The sequence below is a fragment of the Talpa occidentalis genome, unplaced genomic scaffold (genome assembly GCF_014898055.3).
Source record: "Talpa occidentalis isolate TD23 unplaced genomic scaffold, MPIMG_talOcc4v2.1 talOcc4.2, whole genome shotgun sequence".
NCBI classification, from domain to species: Eukaryota; Metazoa; Chordata; class Mammalia; order Eulipotyphla; family Talpidae; genus Talpa; species Talpa occidentalis.
In genome coordinates, this window is record NW_023602073.1 from 69,680,658 (window position 1) to 69,706,915 (window position 26,258).

A 26,258-nucleotide genomic window follows, 5' to 3' on the forward strand; every position below is an offset into this window, starting at 1 on the left:
TATTTTTTGCTAAGGTTGTCCCTCAGGTACTTTTAAAAATGCAAAAGAATCATAAGTGACACTGAATTGCAAAGTACTCTTATGGTCATAGAAAGTGTGGCAGGGATTGAGGAGGGAGGGTTATGGGAGAGAGAAAATTGATGAGCGAATGTAGGTTGAAGTCTTTCTTTAGGCTGTGAAAAGAAAAGTGATGGTCGGCAAGATGGATGGAACTAGAAGGGCCTATACTAAGGAAAATAAGCAAGAAAAAGAAAGATAAATACTGGATGGTTTCAATTATAAATGGAATATGGAGAAGCCAAACAAAAGGTCAGATGAGAGGCCTCCCTCATGGCGCAAGGGGTTAAGCACCACACTACGAAGCAGTTCACAGCCTCTGCAGCACAGTTCGATCCCTGGTGGCCAGGGAGTTACCCACATGGCGCAGCAGACCTCTTCTGCCTTGCCTGCTGCTCCCCTCAGCAGTGTATTTCAGTCAGTCTGCCTGTTCTGTTCCCCACTCTGTCTCTGGTGAATCCTCTCACCCCCCACACCTCTGGCCTGTACCCCAGCTCTGGTATGCATAAATAAATCAATCTTTAAAAAAAATGGTCAGATGAGGACAAACCTTGAAAAGCTGACCGTAAGTAGGAGGCATCCAGGAAAGGAGAGGGGAGAGGAAGAGAGAAGAGAGGAAGAGAAGAAGAGAGGTTTAATGGAGAGTATGAGGAGAGGGGTGAAAACAGGAGGGGAAAGCACAATGGACTATGGCTAAGAATATCAGAAGAGGAGTGTGGTAGGGTGGGAGCAGAGGGGAGAGGGGAATCTAATGGAGCATTATTGGAGCTTTGGTGGTAGATGTAGTGAAATAACACACATTTGTAAAATTATAAAACTATACCCCTAAGATATATACACTGTGTTAAAGATCATCATTACCTCAACTGATATTCTTTAAAAAAAAAATAAAAGAAAGAAAATTGATGGTCCATGAGAAATACCTTGATGTTGTCTGTCCAAGAAAAGATGTTGCCTCGAAGCTAAGAAATGAGACAAATATATAGTATTTCTACTATTAGCTTGGAAAAATAATTGGCAATGACCTATTTAAAATGCCATCTTGTTAATTTCTTGGGGCTTTTTTCCAGGCATCTGCTTCATTCCATTGCAGCACTTTCTATGGGTTGACCCAATGGCCAGAAGAATCTGAGATGAATTCCTTTTGGAGAACATCTCTTTTTGAAAGTGAATAGGAAAAACAATTTAATCAGCTTGTTCACCCATTTAATACCATAGTACACAAATCAAATTGTCAATGTTTTGAAAACTTCTAATTCTAAAATCAAGGTCAGTGTGCCATATTTTATAATAAAATGTTATAAAATCCATGATGTAGGTAGAAATTTTTTTCTTTTTTTTAAAGATTTATTTATTAATTTATATAAGAACCAGGGGATAGGCCAGAGGCATAGGAGGGTGAGAGGATTCACCAGAGACAGAATGAGGAACAGAACAGGCAGACTGATGAAATACACTGCTGAGGGGAGCAGCGGGCAAGACAGGAGAGGTCTGCAGTGCCAAGTGGGACCCTCGCTGGCAGGGATGGAACCCCTGCTGCAGAGGCTGCAGGCAGCTTCACAGTGCGGTGCTCAACTACCTGAGCCACCAGGAGAGGCCCAGTGGAAATTATTTCTGTGTGGACTAATTAAAAAGATTAGAGTTGTACTTATTCTACATATTTTCATAACAAACATTTTCATAGCATAACTTTGAAATCTATGAGTAAAGTAAAATTATTAAAATAGATGTATAGTAAAATCACCATCTTGTCAAATTAATTTTCTTGGTATTATACATTATACAGTTTTCCCATATGTACAAATTCATTAAATGCCTTTGCATTGCTGATGTCTGAACATGGAAGACCGGCTAGTATTAAAACAAATTTACAATTTCGTTTTATTGCTGAAATTTATATTAGAGCATCCTTTCTCTTTCAAGTTTCTGATTGTCAAAGATTTGATTTCCTTTGAGTATAGCAGACATTCTTCTCATATTACATGTGGATTCATAGCCAGAGAAATAATTAGCAATAATAGAATCACAAAGGATGAAGACTACAAAGAATTGTTTCAGCATTTTAAGAAACAAAAATATAAAGAAATATTTTTACTTAAGAAACAGTAAGTTTCCTGTTTAAGAAATTTTTGTTTAAGAAACAAAAATAGTGTGTAATCACTAAAAGCACTGAATAATCTGCATTTTGTATCTCTCATGACATGTTTGATTTAGACTTCTCTTTCTGTGTGAGCCACATTAATGGTTTCTATTTAAGATATTGTTAGCTTTAAAATGAAGTACTAATATGCAATTTATCATCCATTTTTTAGTTTGTTTTATAAAGAATTCATTTATGCATGTAACATCCTAATAGACTTCTTGTGCACCACAGTTATCTCTAAAATTTCTGAACACCTCAGACATACATGTAACAATAATAAGTGAGGGTCAAGTAGCATCTGAGGGTTAAAAAGTACCTTATTTACCCTTCATAATACATAGAAACAGCATTGTGGACACTAGGGGGTGTCCACCGTAATGGGTTTAATAGGTTTAATGGAAAGTTCCTAGAGTGAGGATCAAGAAAGCATCACATTCTAGTGTAAATTTAACCACTAAATAGTTCTGGGACTTCAGGCAAATCAAACACTCTACTGTGATTTGCTTATCTATAAATAGCAAGGATTGGGCTAACTGGGCTTAGTTGACCAGGGTTTTTTCCAGCTTCTGCAAGCTGTGATTCTGAGTCAAATGATTTTTCTCACGTTAGTTGTGGTGTGTTCAATTTCTTCTTAACTATAAAAATGGTAAAATTGAGGGTCTCACTTAACCCATTGACTGGAAAGGACATGGCATAAAACCTTGCCAAAATAACTAGAATTCTTATGAAAGTTAGAGAAAAACAGAATATTTTTCACATTTTGTATATGATTTTTTAACTATTATTTTTACCCACAAACAGGATATATAATGTGAAATTTGATTTGAATGTTTTGTTGCCATTTATATGTATCTAAGACTGTATCTACATAAAGCACATGACTTGAACATAATGCCGAGACATTGTGCTAGTAACTCTCTGCTTTGCAGCAAGAAATATAACTCCAGAGCAAATGTTTATTGCCTTAGATGTTGAAAATTACTGTTGCAACCTTCATGACACCAGTATAGTCAGAATTGACTGGTTTTGTCAACATGTAGGATGACTCCAGAGTTCTTTTGATAAGATTGAACTTAACAATTTCATTTAAGTCTTACTTGACATGTTAATGAAAACAATGGTTGGACTATTCTATATTAATTGGAAAAAGGATATACTGTATCTCAACAAATATTACAAGCTGTCAACTAAAACTCACTTTTATTGTCTGCAGTCTTGAAATATATAAAGCATCAATTAAAGACAAATTTACCCACTCCTATTCTACTTTCTTGTTTTCTGGTATACAACTCTGCTATTTAATGACAAGCCACAGTTTTGAAAACATTTTAAATGTCAAACTCAATCACCAGTACAAAGAATCCAATTTCTATTACTTCAGTGATCACAAAATGAATACCAAGTGGCTAAATGTGTGTTTGTACATAGTCTGATCTCTTCAACATGACTACTTCTGACTGATACTGACTGCTGGATTATATTGTGATTTCAGAAATGCTCAAATGTCAACAGCATAGAATCAATAAATTGTAATATACCTTAATAAGAAATTACTATATGAATATGCTTAAAAGAAAAAAACATTCATTCAGTTGTCCAACAATGCTAACATAATAGCTATTGACGTACTGCATAGACCTTTCAGATTGTCCCTAAAGCAACTAGTCTAGCCTGCACTCAGATCACTCTTTTTTATATACAAATGAACATAACTACTCAGATGTTATCCAGACAGTTAAAATTTAAAGGTCCCCAAAGTGATCTTACCTCCCCAAATTACCTCCCTTCCATATATCTTCCAAATTGATTAATGCTATCCCTCTGCAGTGGTTTTACTTAGAAACTTTGGAAACCAGTTTTTAAGAATTAAACCACCTTTATTCTTTACTCTCAACATTTTTCCATAACCATGTTTTAAATATTCTGCCTCCAAATGATACTTTTCAATTCTGCTCCTTCACTACCATCCCCCAATCATGGTATTTTATTAATGTTGCCATATTATTCAATTTTAAGACATTGATGCTTTTGAAATGTGTGTATTTAATGCACTTCTCCTCTTTCATGCAGGAAGCTATAATAAAAACAAAACCTTTTTATAATGAATCTTGGAAATGAATAAATATGATTGTGATAGTTAATTTTATATGTCAAATTGACTGGCCTAAGTAATGTCCTGATAACTGGTAATTTATTATTTCTGAGTAAGAAGTCTTCCCAATTCCTCGCTTTTCCCTGTCAGTTAAGATTAGATGTGTGAAAAGTTGACCTAAGTGGAGCAATTTTACAATGGAGCCAGGGCAGTCATATCAGTGGAATTGCCTTACATGGACCAGGCCAAATGCCAACATTCCAAAAAGTCAGCAAGAACATCACAAAAGGACTGATTAAAAAGTCAACTTTTACCTATTTTTACTGTACAACTCCTTCACCTGACCATTATCTCATCCTTTTCTCTCCACAGCATCTGTCTTTTGTTCCACCTTCAAACATGATTCTGGAGTTCTACCTGGATTTGTGCTCCTGAATCAGAATTCTTTGATTTTGAAAAAAAGTTCTTTGCCTTTTTAATGGGTTCCTGACTGTTTAGGCTGACATATTTTTAGAATATTTTATTCTTTCTTTGCTATGCTCGCACCTGACATCTCTTTCTAAGACATGTCCTTCTATGTGTTCAGTTGTATGAGTGACTGCTGTGGGGGAAAGATCCTAAGATTCTTAGTAACACAATATGGCATTCTCTAAATATAATTGGTGACCATGATGTTTCCCTATATAACTTTAATCTTTCTGAATTCCTTCAAAGGTATATTACACCCATACCCAATATTGTGAACCCCAAGGCATTTCTCTTTGAGAGCACATTGCTGGCTAGAAAAACTGTCTAAATTTTATTGGAAAATTAAACATTCCATGTTTATTCTACCTGCCTCTTCTCATATTTTTTCAGTCAATGGCAATTTTAACATTCTACCTGGAAACTTCTCTAGCAAGAGCCTGAAATCATTAGATAATATTTTCTATCATCTACAATACTTCAGGCCATCATTCCATTGTTTTGCGAATATATAACTTCTCCCCAGCCTAAAATAATAGTTTTCACACTGTTCTTCAAATTTTCACAAATCTTCTCCTCCAGTTTTCTCTAACAAGCACCTTGAAGTTCTTCCAGATTTTTCTGTCACCAATCCCTCCCTGAGTCAATGCCACAGAAGTTCTGTGTTACAGCAGTTCTCTCCTTTTAAGGCAACATCCTAAATTCTGTTTCAATTATCTATTGCTACATAATCAACTACATCAAACAGTCATTTAAATCAGAAGAAATCTATTTTTTTCTCACAAATCTGCTATTTTGACAGAGCTCAGAAAGAAGGATTTTCTCAACTTCATGTTATACTGCAGAGCTGACTGCAAATGGCTGGGGGCGAGAAAAACTTCGGACTCTACAGGGATCTCTCTCCTTTCATATGGTCTCAAATTTTCTCAGGGGGCCTCTCTATAGGATCTTTCTAGACTGACATTTAAAGTATCTTAATTCCTTGTAAGACTGTGCAGGGCTCTAAGAACAGGTATTCAAGAGATCAAGCAGGGTCTTGCACATCCTTTTAGGAGTATGCTTTGTTACACAGGGTATTCTTCAATTTAATAAAGGGGATCCACAAGGGCATGTTAATAGATCAGGATTATTGGGAACGAGGGTTACCCTAGAAGCTAACTTCCATAATAGCATTTCTACTCCTACACTCTACACAGAAATCTTTAACTTAGCAGTTATTCCATAGGATTATAAGCATCCATTATTTTACTTCCTCCTTTATGCCAACAACCCTTAAAGAGACTATGCCTTTTCAGGTCACCATAGTCACAGTTTACTTATTATTTATATGTAATTATTGATAACACCACATTCTTTTTTTTTTTTCATTTTATTTTAAAAGACAGATTTCTTAGGAAAGGGAGAAAAGAGGCATCTGCATAGACATGGGAGGGCAGAGAGCAACTGCTACAGCCAAGGATCACATTCTGGTGATGAAATATTGGGTCACCCCTCTCATTATTGTTGTTGTTACATATTTAGCAACTCAAACAATATTTGGAACATATTTGGTAAATAATAAATGTCAAAATAGTCATTTTAACAATCATTACAAATTCACGGCGCTGAGAAACTGTCCACAGCCTCTACAGTGCGGGTTCGATTCCCCGCCGGCCAGGGAGAAACCCACATCAGACCTCTCCTGCCTAGTCTGCTGCTCCCCTCAGCAGTGTCTTCAGTCTGTCTGCCTGTTCTGCTCCCTGCTCTGTCTCTGGTGAATTCTCTCACCCTGCCACGCCTCTGACTATACCCCAGTTCTTGTATAAATCTTTAATATATATATTAGAAAATTACACTTGAGATATTATAAGTAATGCAGTATAATTGCAGCATGAAGTAAACAGAACTCATCCTGTTGTGTGAAGGAATCATCCTGAGGTCTTTTATAGGGTTACAAATTGCTAACATCAAATCAATCTGATGTATAGGTCACCTATATCTAAAGTAGTCAGCTCTTCACTTACAGCATTCAAAACCCATTTATCTTAAAGTTTCCCAAAATAAACACATATGAATATTTCTCTTTTCCAAACAACTCCCACAAGTCACTTCTTTTTTCAACAGATCTTTGTCAGATCTTCCTTGTATTTTTCCCTTTCAAAAACATAGGGTCAAATGTAAGAATCGAGAATTTTATATGACATTCTCAATATCCTTTTAACATACTCTTAAAAATAATTTTTAAAAAAGTAACTCCACAAATGGAACAGAAATGTTATTATCTATTTTTAATGATATTTCCCTTTCCTTATATAAACCTTGAAAAAAAGAAAAGGTAAACTTTAAAGTGCAAAAGAGACAAGGTCACTCTTGAGATTCGATATCACCTTTATCTCCAGTATAAGGAGTTCCCAAGTCATATTGGCTTCTAAATATATAAAGACATATAATGTATTTCCCAGTTATAATTCCTTACAAGATATCTTGTAAGTAATTACCAATCAATGATTATTTATTGAACAATTGCTGAGTTTTATCTGCCATTATCTTGCCAAGACTCCAAATAAATTCCTCATATTCTCAGTGTTCTTATTATCCATTAATAACAACAATGACGTTTACTTGTAATAAGTGTTGACATTATTGTTAATGCTATTAAGCACAGAATCCTAAAGCTATGTTTCATAATTTATTTATTATAATGTTTATAATATTCATAGGGAAAATATTAATCAATTAAACAAGATCTGTACTTGATTTGCAATGTTCAATGTGATTAGATTTAAAGACAGCTCAATAAATTAAAATCACTGTTGCCTAAAATAAGGTCTTTACAAGAATATTTTCCCTACTGTTTCACAGCTCTTTCTCTGCCATAACTCAATGTTAGTAAGAACTAACTACTGGTATTGCTTTCCTAATCATAGAAATAAAGCATGTGCAGTTACCAAAAGCATAAATTCAAACTTCAGATGAAAAGAATCAGTGTTCTAATTCCACTTAGGTGCCAAGTATCATTGCTCTCTGAAAAAAAAAAAAAATGTCAGATAATCTTTTAAAAACTTTTAAATTTTAAACTTTGAAATTTTTAAATAGCTATTAAAGAGCATGATGAGCAGAGAACAGTGGCACTTTTATTCTTGGATTTAATATCCTAGTCTAGGTATTAGTATTTAGTGAAGGTTATAAGACTTTGCTGTAATAGGAAAAATGAGCTTACATTTTTAAAAAAGTACAGATTGGCATGAGATATAGAAAAGAGGCCCTAAACACAATGCTGATTCTTGTCAATCAAAAATTGTCCCCCATAGGGCATTCACAGAGAAAGCAGTAAGATGGGAAATAGAACTGAAAAAAAAATATTCTTACAATGCTGAGGATCCAAAGAATTGCAGGAAGAGAGATCTTGATTGTACCCCAAGGACATTTAATATTTGATATGAAACAAACTAAGCAAGACTGCAGCCCAGGTCCAACACAATTCAATTTAACCAAAGGGACTATCCCTTCACCCTGAACTGTATGATGGTGAAAATGACGAGCATCTTAGGGGAAAAACATTACTTCCAGTGATAATAGTGTTTTAAACACAATATTTTATTTAAAATTAAAACATAGGAGAAATATGAAACCGAAATGTGCCCCATAGTAAAGAATGAAGCAACCAATAGAAATAAACTAACAAATGATTCTATTAAATAAACACTTAAAATAAACATTAGAAATGAGTTAAACGACTAAAAGAAGAGATAGATAAAACAAGAAAGGAGTTGGAGTACTTATAAAGATATACACAAACTCTAAAAAGAACCAAATAGAATCTATGGGGTTGAAAAATATGTAATATTTAAAATAAAGAACTTTATTGTAAGATGAACACAGACAAATGAAGGAGCAATGAATTAGTCACCTGTTAGAAAACCCCAATAGTCTAGCATATGTGTAATTGGAATCTCACAGAGGAAGAACATATATATATAAGACATAACAACTGAAAATTTTTACAAAATTCATGAAAGACATCAACCACACACTCAAGAAACAAACAGGATAAATGAAAGTATAACCACAACTAGGTTCATCATAATTTAACAGCTAAAAAATAAAAGGAAATTAGAAAACCTTCAAGATTTTTTTTTTAAATAATAAATTTTATTTTTATATTCCCCCATACAACTGCACATGCCCCCCATTCTGACCCCAATCCCTCCCCTCCCGGCCCCCACCCCCCAAAAAGTGTCTCTGGTTCATAGTTTTTTGTTGATTTTGATTTTCACTTTCTTATAGTTATTCATTTTCCTAATCCCTTATTTAAGTTTTCTAGATTCCTGCTATGAGTGAGACCATCCGGTATTTTTCTTTTTCTTTCTGGCTTATTTCGCTGAGCATAATCCCTTCCAGCGCCATCCATGTTGCTGCAAATTGCATGTGTTTATCTTTTTTGAATGCTGAGTAATAGTCCATGGTGTATATGTACCACATCTTCTTGATCCAGTCATCTATTTTTGGGCATTTGGGCTGTTTCCAAAGCTTAGCTATTGTAAACAGTGCTGCTATAAACATAGGGGTGCAGGTGTTCTTTGGAATTGATGTTTCTGTGTCCTTTGGGTAAATACCTAGGAGTGGAATTGCTGGATCATATGGAAGCTCTATGTTTAGTAGGTCCAGAAATCTCCACACAGCTCTCCATAGTGGTTGGACCAGTTTGCATTCCCACCAACCGTGCAGGAGAGTTCCTTTTTCTCTACACCCTCGCCAACATTTGTTGTTGCTAGTTTTTTTAATATGTGCCATTCTCACTGGTGTAAGATGGTATCTCATGGTAGTTTTGATTTGCATTTCCCTCATTACAAGTGATGTTGAACATTTTTTCATATGTCTGTTGGCCATTTGCATTTCCTCTTCAGAGAAGTTTCTTTTTAGCTCTTCTGCCCATTTTTTGACTGGGTTATTTTCTTTGTTGTTGTTGAGTCTCATCAGCTCTTTGCAGATTTTTGTGATCAGTCCTTTAGAAAACCTTCAAGATTATGAGCAAAACCAAGGTTATTACATTCGTGTGAAGACAAAAAGAGTTGTACACAAATATTGTAATCCAGATAGTATATTTTCGCAAGATTATGATTAGCAACCATGAAACTAGGATTTTAGAAGTTAACAAACATGAATGAGAACCAGATTTCTTATTGTAGGAGAAAGGAGTGATAAATAAGAACTGAGGTAAGCTAGAATGAATTTCAGTATATTGGATAGGAACTGGAGAAATGAGTATATACTAATAACTTTAATGTGTATTATGTACTTATTTAACATGTAAATATATATAGAATGTATATATTATGTTTATATGAAATTCATATATAAATATATAGAAATCAATATAGATATTTTTCTAGATGCCTGTGTATAACTACTGTAAAAGACCTAAAAGCATTAACACCGCAGAGGCAGTGAACATAACTAGTGTATATATTTTGTTTTCTGAAACCAATCTCCAATAAAAATAAAGGATACTAGCAAAATGACTGACTCCAGGCCTGAGCAGGAAAAACACTACTGTAGATGAGCATGGGATATCTCATGCTGCCAGAAAGTATGCAAATGCTTAAAACCAATTATTGGAGCATGTAGAAAGGAGATGGAAACAAATTTGAAAAAAATCTCTATGACCAAACCTGAGCAATTTGAACAAAAATAGGAATAAAAATAGTGGATTATAAATCACAGGAAAACATCCATGAATCCATGCCAATATAAATATATATTTGAACAAATAAACAAATGAGAGGGAAATTGGCAGTTCTTCCTTAAGGTACAATTCCAATTAATAAATGCAGAAGAAATTATGGAAATAAAAATATGGCAAGCATCACTGTAAAAATTTTGCAGCCAAAGATGTTCAATGAACATCAAAAAGAGAAGGGGAAAATATGATGAGAAAAGAATAATTGCTAAAGTTAACATTATCTACCCAGAAGATAATTGTTCATTACAATGAAAAAATTACTGGCGTTACATGAAGAAACTTATTTGACATCATCTTAACCAAGTTGTGAAGTTAACATCCCCATTAGTGGCACGGATGGATATTATACACCTTCTAATGAAATGCACTGATAAATACACAGTATTGCTTTCATGATGTTCTTACAACGTGTGAATAACCCAAACTTGATCATCAGGCAACATCAGACAAACCAAATTGGGGGATATTATGTAAAATAATTGGCCATTTCTCTTCAGACATATAAGATCATTAATATATAAGATCTCATATGTTTGAAAGACAAAGACTGAGTACGATTCTCAGACACTGGAGGCAACTTAGGCAACATGACCACAAATAAAACATGCGATCATTGGGTGGACATTTTGGAAAATGGGAAACTGTATATAGTCTGTAGAATCATTAATAATATTGAATCAGTGCTAATTTCCTGTTTTTGACACACTTTAGCTAAATGAACTACTAAACTTTGTACAAGAAATGTTAGTTCTGTTTTTGCAAACTGATACATATCTAATTATTTCAAAATGAAATATTAAAGATAAACAAAAAATGAACTATTTTTGTGATTATACAAAATTCTTGTTTTTAAAGATTTATTTACTTATGTATACAAGAGCTGGGGTGCAGGCCAGAGGTGTGGGGGGGTGAGAGGATTCACCAGAGACAGAATGGGGAACAGAACAGGCAGACTGACTTAAGTACAATGCTGAGGGGAGCAGCAGGCAAGTCAGGAGAGGTCTGCTGCACCATGTGAGTTGCTCCCTGGCTGACTGGGAATGGAAGTTGGTGCTGCAGTGGCTGCGGATAGCTTCATAGGTTGCGTCCTAACCCATGCGCCACCAGGGAGGCCCTATACAAATTCTTTTTAGCTGATATGTAACTACAAAATAGTAAGACAGATCTTTTAATAAACATGATAAATTATATATTAAATTATGCTTTAATATATAAAGCATATATATATAGAAGTATTCTCAGAGATTATTTTAGTAATGATTCTTTGTTCAAAATATATTTCAAATACTTTTTCTGGAATTGCCACAAAAAATAGATTATATGTCATTGAGAATATTAATTACATTAATTAAAATGTTAGGTTTATACTTGTATAGACAAATGAGGGTAAATAACAGAAGATAGGTAGAGAAATATATGCTTATTTATTTGTGCACTAATGAATATATATACATATATTTACTCCACCATCTTAGCTCTGAATTAATTACATCTGTTTTTAAATATGATCATCCAAAAAGAATAAATTTTGCCACTGGGAATATTTAAAATAAAAACCATTGCAATAATTCTTAAAAATCACAAAATATTTTTATGCAATGATAGATGTGCTGTCAGTGGTACACAGACTTCTAAAGAGAGCACTTTAAATTGTAGAGCACCCATAATTTCTGCTATGTTTATAAAATTAGCTTCATTCAAAGCTTGGTCACAGACATTTTAAGGACCCGAGGGTGCATTTTGAAAGTTGTAATTCAGCAATGCCAGCCTAAAAGTGCTCTACTGACTTGTTAAATAGGACTTGCCCTGCTATAATTGCTGTGAATGACATAAATCAGTACAACAGAAAACAGTTTACCTTAGTTGATTACACTTGAAAAGGACAGAAGAATTATGGGTAATAGGAGTAACTCTAAATGTCCATATAAGAATCTACATCATGGCTTCATCTATCCAATAAAATGGGATTGGCTGGCTTCTGCATTTCAATTATGGCATGAAACATTCTAGGATATTAACAACCAGCTGGTAATGGCCTTTTTCATTTCATGGCATAACATTTTTTAATTTTAAAGTAATAATTATGTGTTATGCCACTTTTCACCATTAGTTTTTCCCTCTTGCCCTCATTAATCTTGGTAATTATTATGTAAAAATCTACTTATAATTTCTTTAATGACTTAGTTGTGTGAAACATCAATTTAGCATTATTTACATACTGTTGAACATAAACATAATTATTAATTAGATTAATTGTATTAATCCAGCACAAACGCACATTAGGAAAATATTGCCATTATTTTTCTTTTTTTGGTACTGATTTTGTTCTGTATAAAATTTATAATATTTATATTCCAGATACCACTAGGAGCTTCAGATGTAATTCATGAATATTCAAAATGCATTTACTCAGCATTCTTTATGATATCAATGAATTCGGAATTTTCTCTTTTAAAAAGCATGGAGGAGGCCCAATGATCTATGGTGGGAGTGAACTCATACCTCTGAAGCATATATTGCATTGTATACCAATGTTATCTCAATATAAATAACAAATTAAATTAAAAATAAGATAGAAAAAAATCAAATGTGGGGCCTGCCCTGGTGGCGCAGCGGTTGAGTGCTGGACTGCGAAGCTGCCTGCAGCCTCTGCAGCGCCGGTTCAATCCCCGGCCGCCGGTGAGGATCCCACATGGCACGTTAGACCTTTCCTGCCATGCCTGCTGCTCCCCTCAGCAGTGTATTTCATCAGTCTGCCTGTTCTGTTCCCCGCTCTGGCTCTGGTGAATTCTCTCACCCTCCCGTGCTTTGACTGTACCCCGTGCTTGTATAAATAAATAAATCTTTAAAAAAAAAAAAAAAGAAAAAAATCAAATGTGTTTTCAAACACATGCGATTCTTATGTACATGATTTAGGGAGCAATCAAAAGTATTGGTGGACAGATTGGAGAGCTCCTTCCTTTCCTCTTTCTCCCACAGGATTACTTCATACTTTCAGGTGCAAGTGGTTTCCTGGTCTCTCTTTCTTTATTTCTCAAGCTATCAAGACATCAGGTTCAACTTGTGCTGCCATACATCTGCTGCAAAAGAGGACTCCACTGGGCTCAAAGATGAGAAGATGGGTACTGTCTTACAGGTTCTATTTTCTCTCCTCTAAGATACTGTAAACTTCTCCCCAGAGTCTAAGCTTCTGTTTATTTTCTAGTTGGTTTAGTTATTTGCTTTTGTCTAAAGTAATATATGACCATTCAAAATTCATCTTTATCATTAATAGGACCTATCTCATTTTTTCTTAAAAGCACTGTAAAGTATATTTAAACAAATGGCTAACACACTGGAGGACAGTGAGGTATGCTCTAGATGATTTAAGGGAAATGAAGGACTAAGGGAAATGAATAATTGGTGTTTGAGTTTGCTCTTCTGTCACCTACCACCTCTGACATAGACCATCATACATGATTATTAATAAAATATCAGGTTCTGAATTTTTATGATGTAGAGATTTCATTGAGATGTTTAATAACAATTCTAAGTTTGCCTACTACATAATGTTTACCAATGGAAGACCTAGGTATGAAGAAAATGCTTTAATTATGCAAAGTTCTAGAACTTTCACAGTCATTCACTACAACCCTGCTTTTGGAGAGAATGCACAGAATGCTGATATTTTACCACAAAATTTATACATTTAACATTAGGAAACCAGAGGCTCTGCCATTCAACAATTAAGATTAAAAACAAACTAAAAAGTTACCTATTTTTAACTAATTTATTTAAATTCTAAGAATCCCTTTCACATTAGAAAGATTATAGAAAAAGAGAAACTTCCTAAATTTAAATGTACTTTAAACTTTTACTCATGCAATTAATACTATTCAATTAATTTCTGCACACTGATGTTTTACAGCAAATAAACACTCATGTTCTGCATTTATTAGGCTGATAATTAATAACTAGTGTTTAGTTTTTTCATGGGCATGTTATAGCAAGAAATTTTCTAATTTAACTTCCAAATTTTGAACATTAAGTAAATAATGAAGTTATAAATTACCTTCCAAATCAGATTTTCTCAGAATCAGAAATTTTTAAAAATAGTAGTAGTAGTTTGCCTTTGGGAAAAAAAGTTTAGCTTAATTTTCAACAAACTGAATCAGTTTTTAAAAGTTTTTTTACTGAATTACATATGCTAAACCTTCAAAATAATAATTTTAAACTAATTCTCTTCCATTGATTCAACACATACATGTATTTACATTTGAATCTGCAGACATCTGAACTTATCTCTTTCTAAATATATTGATGATGTCCAATGTTAGTGAATATCAATTATATAAAAATTATCACTCATTAATTGCAGTTAAATACACAGACACTGAATATTCATAAGATTTTACTTCATGGGGCCTCCCTTGTGGCACAGGGGTTAAAGTCTCAGTGCTATAAAGTTACCACCAGCCACTGCTGACTGAGTTTAATCCCTAAGGGAGCTGACCCACATGGCGCAGCAGACCTCTCCTGTCTCACCCGCTGCTCCCCTCAGCAGTTTATTTCAGTAGATCTGCCTGTTCTGCCTGTTCTGTCTCTGGTGAATCCTCACATTCAACCCCCCTACCAGTACTCCCCCCTTGTATGCATAAATAAAAATATATTAAAAATATATATTTTTAGTTAAAATAATAACCATTGCAAATTCTTTAAGTATTTATGATATGCCAATCTGAATTAAAATACTCACAAAAATAGAGTTCAGGACACAATCTAATATTATGACTATATACAGTAACTAAGTATCAATAAATACAAATTATTACTGCAAATGCAATACTTTCATGTGATCCCTTAATAAAAAATGCAACATATCATATGATTATTTCATAGCAATATATGCAATAAATTATAAAATAGGAAAGTGATTAGAATTAAGGTATTAAAAATTATTTCTTTTGAAGGCATTTTAGATAATAAATTAGGTAAAATGTTGAAATTCTAGGAGTGAGCTCTTGAACTCCAAAATGATAAAAAAGAAAATAGATCAGAATATTTTTGTATTCTCAAAAACTTTTAATCTGTGGGCATCACATTTGTCAATATTTTATTCACATTGAATTAACCCATTCCAGCTGAGGCTAATATCTAGGGGATTAGGTGCAATCCAGGGCAGACAAAGCCATACAAACTTGAGTGGCACAGTCGCTACCTAACTAGGGAGTATTCCCACTGGACTTAAGTTGGAAATGAAGGGAACTATTGACTGAGATATAAAACTTCATGATTTTCCTTTTTCATTTCTTCCTTTCCCATTCTCTACTCCTCCTGCCCTGCCTAAATTTTACTAAATTTAGTAAAATTAAATCAAACTAAATCAAACTCCACTTCCCTACATCTGCCAGGGGTAAATATAATAAAGGCTTTGGTTATGCTCTGATTCAATACAATGGTAAGGAAATTAAAGAGTGAACTGACAGGCGATGAGTTGATGTGTCCCTATCACTCAGCTGTAGTCTGTCCAGTATCCATAGATGTAGACAAGCCATAAATGGAGCTAAAGTTGTAAGAAGCACTTTTGGTTTCATTGACACAAATGGAAAGCCGGATGAGTTGCTTTCTATTTTCTGTGTAGTTACAGATAAATCAGTATTCTACTGAAATCCCTTGCACCAAGTATGTTGTCATATACCCCTTGGATGCTCAAAGGCTAATAACTGAAAACAAAACAAACAAATAAGTCTTGGAAACTCATTTTGATCCTTGTAATAGTCAGAGACCCCAACCCCAAGGAAGAACAGTGGTTTACTCTGCCCCTTGAAAATTCTAGAGCACCCCATATCTGGTAACACGCCACCACATTCTATTTTTAATTTTAAAGACAAAACCCCTACACATGTTTAACACCCATTTACTTTTTAATTGGAAGGCATATCAATTCCCTAAGCAAAGAGGCTAATCAAGACCTATACATGAAGTCACTACCTACAGGAAGGAGAAGGGAATCCATGATTTCTGTATGGGCAAACCAACATAGAAATGCTAAAGTTGAAAAAAAGTTTTATTGATATCCTGGACCTGGGAGTCAGAGGAACTCTGACTATTTCTTTGGGAGTAGATACAAAATACTTCTCCTGAACCTCATTCTGCTTTTTTAGTAATGCAGGGCCAACAATTTAATCTCCCATGGTTACTAAAGGACCAAATGAAGGCTTTGGCAACAAAATTCAATTTCTAAGAATCCTTTTGTTTTACAGAAGCAGTTCACTGACAAAGCTGGAGCTGGTCATCCCACTGGGCCTTTGAGGTGGGCCTTTGAAGTGGTAGCGCTAAGACTTAACCCGCAGGTCACCAGGGAGGTCCTCAGATCCCACATTCTGCAATCAGCATACACAGACACAGAAAGGCATTTCTACCATGAACACACTCTACATAGAAATGAGATTCAATTCTGAAGATATACTGAGCTGGCTTCTTAAATTTTGGTTAAACACTTTATAGACTCTTGTGTCCATGGACTTTGTGTCTTTTAAGGTGAATTTTCCTATAGGCTCAGCCTACTTGGAGAATGAGATACTGAGAATTACCTAATGTAACTAACACACATCTTAACTATAATAAAGCTGTCAGCCTAATCAATGAAATTAACTCAGGTAAATGTTTTCAGTCATGTATTGGCAGAGTTGCTGTAGAACAGACAGCGCTCTACAGTGTTGATTAAATGTAACAAATTTTTCTCATGAGCCTTACAGAGATTTGTTCTCCACTTCTCTTATATGATCAACTTTGGAAGATAGGGGACAGAATATTGGCATTTATAATTTGCAATTTAACATTAAATCTAAACCTTTCCCACTGCTGGATCACACTGACAGATTTCTCTTCACACCAAACATCCAAGTACAAAGAGAACAGTGAGAGCATGAGGAATCTATCTGCCAGGTTATCTCTAAACTCAAAGTCTTTTGGTTTTGTTTTCCATAATCTACAAAGATATAATTTGAGAAAAACATCTGAAATGTTATGTGCAAATAATTGCTTATCTCACTGAAGCCACTACACACTAAGAGGAAAGATTTTCCTAACCTGAAATGGTTTGAGTCTAACTGAATTGTACAGCATTATCACACCCTACACCTATTCCTTGCCACACTCTTCTTCTCTTGAGAGTCATTTTAAAAGATCAGAATTGTTGGAATTGCCGACTGCTTCTACTTTCTTTTTTTCCCTGACAATTTTCTCCTAGCCATTTCTGCAAAGACTCCTAGACTTCAGGCCCCTTTGTTGCCTTTTCTCAATTTCTGATTTTACTTGTTTACCTTTGGGCACATTTGGATCTCACACACACTGCAAATGACCATTCACTTTATTCTCACCTAAAAGGCAGAGAAGATTACACAGAGGAGCAGTAGAGCATCAGAGTCATCAAAACATGTTTAGGCCAAAGCCAAGTCACTCCTTGCTGCCAGAACACTCCCCAACTCAGCTCAGGAGATCCAGGCCCCTTTCACATCAACTGGAGTCAGGGTCACTTCCTATGCCTATTTGCTAATCTGGCACATTTGTTGTGAGGAACAGAAACTTTTGATCAGAGAAAATGAGATCATGCAGTCATGAGTTATTTTTTTCCTTTGTCATTTTAGAAAAAGTCTAAATTATTTCAAAACTATTCAAGTCAATTATTTCAGGACTAAGATATCTATCAGTTCTCATGAGCAGTATAATTTTGTTCCTATCTCCAACTTTCCATTGCCTGCTCAGCCCCCAGCACCCTTAAGAGTCCCCCTTTTCTCCTCTTCTTCACATCTGTGTGCTGTGCCACTACTCTCCTGACAAGAGGTCAACAGGTAGCTCTTGCATGAGCCCTGGGGCCCTTATCAAGGAGGGCTGCCCCATGTGGTCACTCATCTGTTCATTTTGCTGTTTTCATCAACACTGGAAAAGAGAGAGAAGTGAGGATCAAGTCAGGTACAAAGCAAAGAGACAGAGAGACAGTGATTTAGAGGCTCGTCACAGAAAGATGTCAGGGTGGAAGAATGCCCCAGAGGGCAAGGCCCCTAAATGGATGGAACCAGCATTCAGTAATTCTCTCACACTTGGGTGGAATGTTCACTGGGATGGCATTCACAGTGACACTGGTTTGGGTGGATGCTCTCCAATCAGTTCCAATCATTGTATTTGATTTTATGTTCTAGCTCAATGATGCATCTACCTCCTCTGTATTTCTGGCTGCTTTCAAAAATAAGTCCATGTTTCCAGCCCAGGTCGGTTTGCAGATTGCACAGTAAATGTTGGAAACTGCATGCAGTACTGTTAGTAACACCTGCTCTTCTTCAGGCCCTCAGCCTGAACTCACTGCTGAGGTAAAGAGGTACGCTCATCCTTGACTTCCTTGAACAACTTGGAAAGGAGTTACACATGATTGGCCAAGTGGGCTCCTCAGCTTGAGGTTCAGTGGGAGGTAAAGCAGATATTCTTGGAAAGTCTTGGATCTCATCATCTTCGCCATTGTCAACCACCCTGTGAGAGGAGTGAACTCCAGGCAGTGTGCATGGCACCCCCACAGGATGAGTAACACAGAAACCACCTGAAGACACAGGTCAGGACCCTGATTTAGCAGGGGCCAAGTATGAGATACACTGCTGCATCTTAATCCCTTGTGCCAGCAGGGAAGCCCCTGATTCATCTTTGGTTTAGCAATAATATATTTACTAGTGCTTGCTCTAGGAATTAAAATATGTAGTTTTAGCCTTCTACTCTAAGTAATGTGAAAACTGCAGGGTTACATGCAAAATTTTGGGGAAATTAAAAATTTTGGTTTCTATTGACTGGAATTAGCTTTAATTATTCTTTACCCTTTATGTTTTCATTTTCATATATATTGCAAGTATACACATTATAAACCTTAAAATGCAATGTTCAAACCTTTTGTTTTAAACATTCATATACCACTTAAGTTTTCAGTGACCTTCTCCTTCCTGTATATCTAGTTATTATTTGGAGTCATTTCCCTTCAATCCAAGGAACTTCCTTTACCATTTTTGATAATGCATGTTCACTGTAATAAAAATATAATTTTTATTTGAAAGTTATTTTATTTTACCTTAATTTTGGAAAGATAATTTAATAAGATATAGAATTCTGTGTATTTTGTAATTTTTATTTAGCACTTTAAAGTTGTTGATCTTTACTGACGAGAAGTCTGTTGCCATGTGAATTATTGTTCTTCTACAGGTAGGTCAATTTTTCTCAGATTGTAGCTAAGCTTTATCTTTGTGTTTTAGCAACTTGACCATGATGAGCTTAGGTATGATTTCCTTTTATCCTGCTTATTCTTTTCTTGAACTTCCTAGACCTCCAGTTGCTAAATTTCAAAAACATTCAGAGTATTTTTGCTGTTAATTCTTCAAATACTTATTCTGTTCTCATCTCACTTTTGAGACTAATAATAGGTATTTTAGATTACTTATGAAAGTCTTACACATCTTTTGTCTGTGAATTTTCTGTATTTCAATAATATTCATATTGGATAATTTTGCTGTATTATCTTTAAGTTCACTAACTCTCCTACTGGTGCCAATCTGTTTTTTAGAACATTAAGTGGATTTTTCATTAGTTAGCATACATTGTAGCTCTGGAATTATCATTTGTTTCATTATTATAGTTTTTAATTATTTGTTGAGATTCTCCATCTTTTCTTTCATTGTGGGAATTTTTCTATAAACCTTGAATATATAAAAATATATCTAATTTAAATAATTGCCACATCTTAGTTACCTCAGGGTTGGTTTCTATTGACTGCTATTATTTTTAGTTATTAGCCACATTTTTTTTTATATTTTTGGTATGTCTATATCTTTTGGATGGCTTAAAAAATAACTATTGCATGTTGATTTTTTGTCCTATCACAGTTAATTTGAATTAATTCAAATTCCAAATCCTGTTTTCATATGGTGGGTAGAAATTGAAATTTCTGCTTACTCTCTTCAGTATTCACTGCTATCTTTTGAGCCCCCTGGGTGTTTTCTCTTTGTGCATATAATTGAACAGTCAGCCAATTTGTGGGTTCAACTGCCCTATTGCTTTCTACCTTCCAGAATTTCCACTCCAAACTTCTGACAGCTCCTCCAGCACTTTAGGTGTGCTTTCACACCTCATGTATACATGCTTGTGACTTTCTGATGCCCATATCATGAGTCAATCAGAAGTGTTCTCATATAAAAGTCACAAGGTCACAAACCTTTCCCACACTAATTCCTCTTTCAAGTGTACACTCCTCTACAGTTTCTGTTTGGTTTTTATTGCTACCCAGTTACTAGAAATAGGTGGTTTTTATAATTATTATGTTTAGGAGGAATAGTCTGACCAACCAAGCTACTCTACCATTACTGAAAATGAAACTGATATATTTTTAAATGTAAAGAAACTTTCCTATAAAACATTAAGGTCAGATAAGCTTCGTTTTTTTCTTTCAGAAATTTTGTTAGCTGTGCTGTTACATTTTCCTATCTTAAATCTCACAGGTAGTTCTAGTTTCTACAACTATTTCATGGTCTACTGATTTCAGTCTTTTCAATATACAGAATGTTCAAACCATAAAATCCTATTTGCCAACACAGGAAAATAACATTTATTAAATTTCTAATCTGTGGCAGACACTGCACTAAGCATTTAGCATGTCATTTCTTTTAACATATGTTGTGCAGCAAAGTCCATGCTTGACTTGGAAACTGTGGCACTTCAATTTACTACCAGATTGGATGTGAATGATAATAATAGTGATGATAATGAATGTTCTTGCACCTGATCTCTTATTTGTCAAAATGCTAGGAATCCCATTCCTGCCAGTACAACCACAGGGCAGTTCAGAAATGTTCTTTCATAAATTTAAAGATATTTCCTTGATGCAACCAGTGTACTACCTTGTGTCAGAGCTTAATGGCTTTACATGGTCCTCCCCTGCTAGTATAGGAACTATACGTAGACTAACTCTGGAGATACCACATTGGTATCGCTCCTTCTGTCTTTATATTTTACATATGTTTGTGCTGCTTGCTCTTTGAAACACTGAGTGTCCCCAATGGTGCTGAAATTATTTTAAATTTCAGAACACAATGACCTCTCACATTTTACAGCACCTTTAGTATTACTCATAATTACTTGATAAATGCTTTTCATTTCATGAAGAAATTTTGGACAGATTCCTTTTAACTGACATAAAAAATTATCATCTCAGTACAAAGTAGCTTCCCCTGAGGAAAATTAATTAATATTGTTAAAGTTAAGAGTCATCACTTCATGAGTCTCCACATTGCAAGTGCATTTCTTGGGCACATTTTATCCCATCTGAACAAGGGGGATAAAGTGTTATATAAGGTCCTTATATAAACATAATCTCTGGGGTTAATATATGCATTTGCTGATAGGGTTTTTGAATCCCTAGATAGTTCAAAGCTCACCACAGATATTTGCTATATACTGAAATTTTGGGTCAGTAACTCCAGAGAATGACAATAGCAAACATTTACAATAACATGGGTGCTCTAGGGGGGGCAAAGGATCAGGTGTAGAAGCTATGCTATTTTAGATGATTTTGTCATTATACAAATATCATAGCATTTGCATTATTTTCCAAACAGCACTTTTCCATTTTGCTGATGCAGCAATTCAGAAGTGCATCTTGAAAGAGGAGCTAAGTCACCCATGACTTATTGCTTTTATAGTACTGTGGCAATGTGTGCTTATTGTAGGGTTGAAAACTTTGGGTTCTCACTGCCCCAGATCACAAAGTGTTTTTGTAATCTATAACATTGCCTCCAAATATAACTGTAATTCTGTCCTTAAAAGCCTTGAAACCTGGCATTGATTTGGCCTTCAATGGATGAAAGTCCTTTCAGGCATTCATTCCAGAACAGAGTTTTCACCCATACTGATGATTTGTTCTGGCAAGTAATTTTCTTCCACAAGCAGCTTATCTAGAATTTCCAAAAAGTTTTAAGCTGCCTTTACAGCAGCTTTCACAGACTCACCACTCACTTTCACATTATGTAATGAACAACTATTCTTAAATCATTTAAACCACCTAGAGCTAGCAGTCAATTCAACATTGTAGTTGGGTTTGACCTTTTCCTTCAACATTGCAAACAAATTTTTTGCTTTGGTTGTCATTGTGATGATGCTGAGAGGCAGACACTTTTGTCTAGTCTTCAATCCAGGTCATTAAAAGATTCTTAGTATCAGGCCTCCCCGGTGGCGCAGAGGTTGAGCACTGGGCTGCGAAGCTGCCTGCAGCCTCTGCAGCGCCAGTTCGATCCCCGGGCCCCCAGCAAGGGTCCCACATGGCACGCAGACCTCTCCTGCCATGCCCGCTGCTCCCCTCAGCAGTGTATTTCATCAGTCTGCCTGTTCTGTTCCCCGCTCTGGCTCTGGTGAATTCTCTCACCCTCCCACGCTTCTGACTGTACCCAGTGCTTGTATAAATAAATAAATCTTTAAAAAAAAAAAAAGATTCTTAGTATCAATAGATTCTTTCCAAATTTTTGTTTGTCTTTTACTTTTAATGAAGCAGATTCTTCAGCTCCTTGTTCTTTAAGATCATAGGTAGTGATGGTTAAATGGGACAAACCTGACCAGCAAGCTGTAACGATCCGATTTTCCACTTTTATAGTCCTTAATCACTTTTAGTTACATTTCCTAGTCAATTGCAACATGGCCTCTTACTGGCAACATTAGCAGTAGATTTTGTACATTTTGGAGCTATGATGAACAAAACCTAAGATGAAGTCAAGTACAAGGGAAAATGATGGTATCAAGAGATGCAGTACTCATGACATATGAGGCTGCTACTGGTGTAGCAATATCTGGGCCTCTCTGGTGGTGTAGAGGTTAAGTCTCAGCACTACGACCACTACAGCCTGAGTTTGATCCCCAGCCAGGGAGCTAACCCACATATGGCACAGCAGACCTCTCCTGTCTAGCATGCGCTTCCCTTAGCAGTTCATTTCATTTAATGTACCTGTTCTGCTCCCCACTCTGTTTCTGGTGAATCCTCTTAACCCCCACACTTCTGGCCTATACCCCAGTTGTACACACACACCAAAAATGTCTATAATATTTATGCTAACTATGACATCACTAGGAAACAAGAATTTGGGGAATACTGTCACATCTGTGGTTCATCATTGACTAAAATGTCAACAAGCAGTTCATTACTATATAGTTCAGGCTGCCTCTGAAAGCTGAATGGTTCTGAGATTAGTCCAAAAAGAATGCATCCCAAGCCATCTGCTTATTCATACTCCCTTCTGTACCAGAAGAATCCTGTATAAACTGGGCATATGCCTGTGAACCAGCTGCTAGGAAATCAGGGAAAATATTTCTGATTTCCATTTTGGGAATGCACAAATAAGTGACTCTTGAAATTCCCCCAAAACACAAAATTTCAGAGGTATTACAATGGGATTGTGTTACATTTCTACTAGATGATCATCAGCACCTAGGTAGAAACTTGCATCATGGATTTAGATGACACCACCAGGAAAAGTACATGGTATAGTATTTGCCTGGCTTTTTCAAAATGATTTATTTCTTATGCTCTTCCTAAAAGAGCACTTGTGTATTATCCTATTTTTTCAGGGCAAAACAGATTCCATAGAAACACAAGAAGTCTTAAGACAAAGTGATAAAGAGATATTACAGTAGAATTATGGCCCAGGCAGAAACCAGTGTCAACATATATTTTATATATACTGGTTGGTAGATCTCCGCATCTAAGAACATCTATATAAAATGAAATGACTGTTTCAAGTGAGATCCAATGGTTTCCTGCCCGGAAATGTTTTTCTCGAAAGGGATCCAACAGCAACCCCCTCACCACCAGCAGCCTTAAAATGATGAAGAGTCAAGTATAATGTAAGAACTGAGGGCCTCCTCCGGTGGCGCAGGCAATTGAGCTCTGCGCTGTGAAGCTGTTCGCAGCCTCTGCAGCGCCAGTTCGATCCCAGCCAGCAGGTGAGTGACCCACATGGTACAGCAGAGCTCTCCTGTCTCACCCACTGCTCCCTTCAGCAGTCTGCCTGTTCTGCTCCCTGGACTGTCTCTGGTGAATCCTCTCACCCTCCCACGCATCTGGCCTGCACCCTGGTTCTTGTATAAATAAATTTAAAAAAGAAAAAAAAGAACTGAATGTGAGAAACTGCCCAAGATGCAGGAACAGCTGGAGCGGGAGATGGAGGAGCTGACCGCCAGCCTGTTCGAGAACACCCAAAGATGGTAGGAGAAGCCAACATGAAGCAGGAAGCATCAGAAAAGCAGCTGAAGGAGGTTCCAGGCAAGATCAACACCTTGCAGGCAGATGTGACAGCCTTGAAGACCCTGGCCATCACATCCATACCAGCCCCCTGGACCACAAGATCTACCCACAGCTGCTGAGACCCACCAAGCCTGGCCACTCCAGGGCCACTCTGGCCATAAGACACCAGCAGCACCCTCTACCCCCCCACAGGAAACATTATTACCAGGACAAGAAAGCCAAAGAGGTGGACGCCACCCTGTTTGCAGGTTTCCAGGACTGGGGGGAATCACCCAGCCTGGACAAGAACTCCCCCTTCCTGGAAATGTATACTGGGAGGACGTTGGCCCCTTCCTGGACTTCACCATACAGAGATCTCACACTCATACAGTTCGCTGTGGAGAACAACATGCTCACCATGGAGACAGCCCTCGCAAATGCTGCCAGTGTGAAGTGTGGCAGCACCAACCTCTGTTCCTTGAGAAGACTGGCCTGCTCCTGCTGCTACCACATCCAGATTGAAGACTCAGAGCCAGGAGCTACTACTACATCTCCCTCATCCCACCCCAGGCCAGGATCACCCTGTGTGCAACTTCTTCACCTACATCAGCTACTTATAGGTGAATCCACATACTGCAAGGCTGGTGCTGCAGGACCCGGAGCGGATGTTCTGGGGGATCACCTGGCTGTGGAAGGAGATGTCTCTGGCCAAACTCAGCTTCTTCCCCCAGGAGCCCCAGACATAGCCAGGCCTCTGAGCATGCAAAGTTTATTTGCTAAATGTTGGTGGGTTTTTTTGTTTTGTTTTGTTTTGGTTTTCTTTGTTTGCATTGGTTAAATCAATTCAAAGATCCCTGAGGCTCTTTATCACATAAGATTTTCTTTCTTTTGCTGAATTGCTAAGTACTATCCCTTGATAGACTTAGTGCATTACTTCTAGGAGTTTTCGCCCCCTTCTAGCCATTGGTCAGACAAATCATTGATCCTTAATTTCATTCAATGTTGTAACAGATTTCTTATATTTATTCCTACATGTAAGAAATTCATGGAAAATGGCAAACAGTAAGTATTGTCAGTGTGTTAGAGTGGGGATTAGAAAAGACATGTGAAGGGGCCTCCCCGGTGGCGCAGCGGTTGAGCGCTGGGTTGCGAAGCTGCCCGCGGCCTCTGCGGCGCCGGTTCGATCCCCGGCTGCTCCCCGGCCACCGGAGGAGGGTCCCACATGGCGTGCAGACTTCTCCTGCCGCCCGCTGCTCCCCTCAGCAGTGTACTTCGGTCCTTCTGCCTGCTCTGCTCCCCGCTCTGGCTCTGGTGAATTCTCTCACCCTCCCGCGCCTCTGACTGTACCCAGTGCATGTATAAACAAAAAAAAAACAAACAAACCAGCAAACAAATAAATAAAGCATGCCTCTATAAAAAAAAAAAAAAAAAAAAAAAAAAAAGACATGTGAAGAAAAATACAACTATAGGCACTGACACATATTCATCTCTCAGAATGCACAGG

General features: G+C 36.5%; 1 pseudogene; it reads left to right on the forward strand.

The window, feature by feature from the left end:
• The window catches only part of LOC119251431 (guanine nucleotide exchange factor for Rab-3A-like), a 34,630-nt pseudogene extending 9,130 nt beyond the window's left edge, over positions 1–25,500 (forward strand).
• The last annotated feature ends 758 nt before the right edge of the window (positions 25,501–26,258 follow it).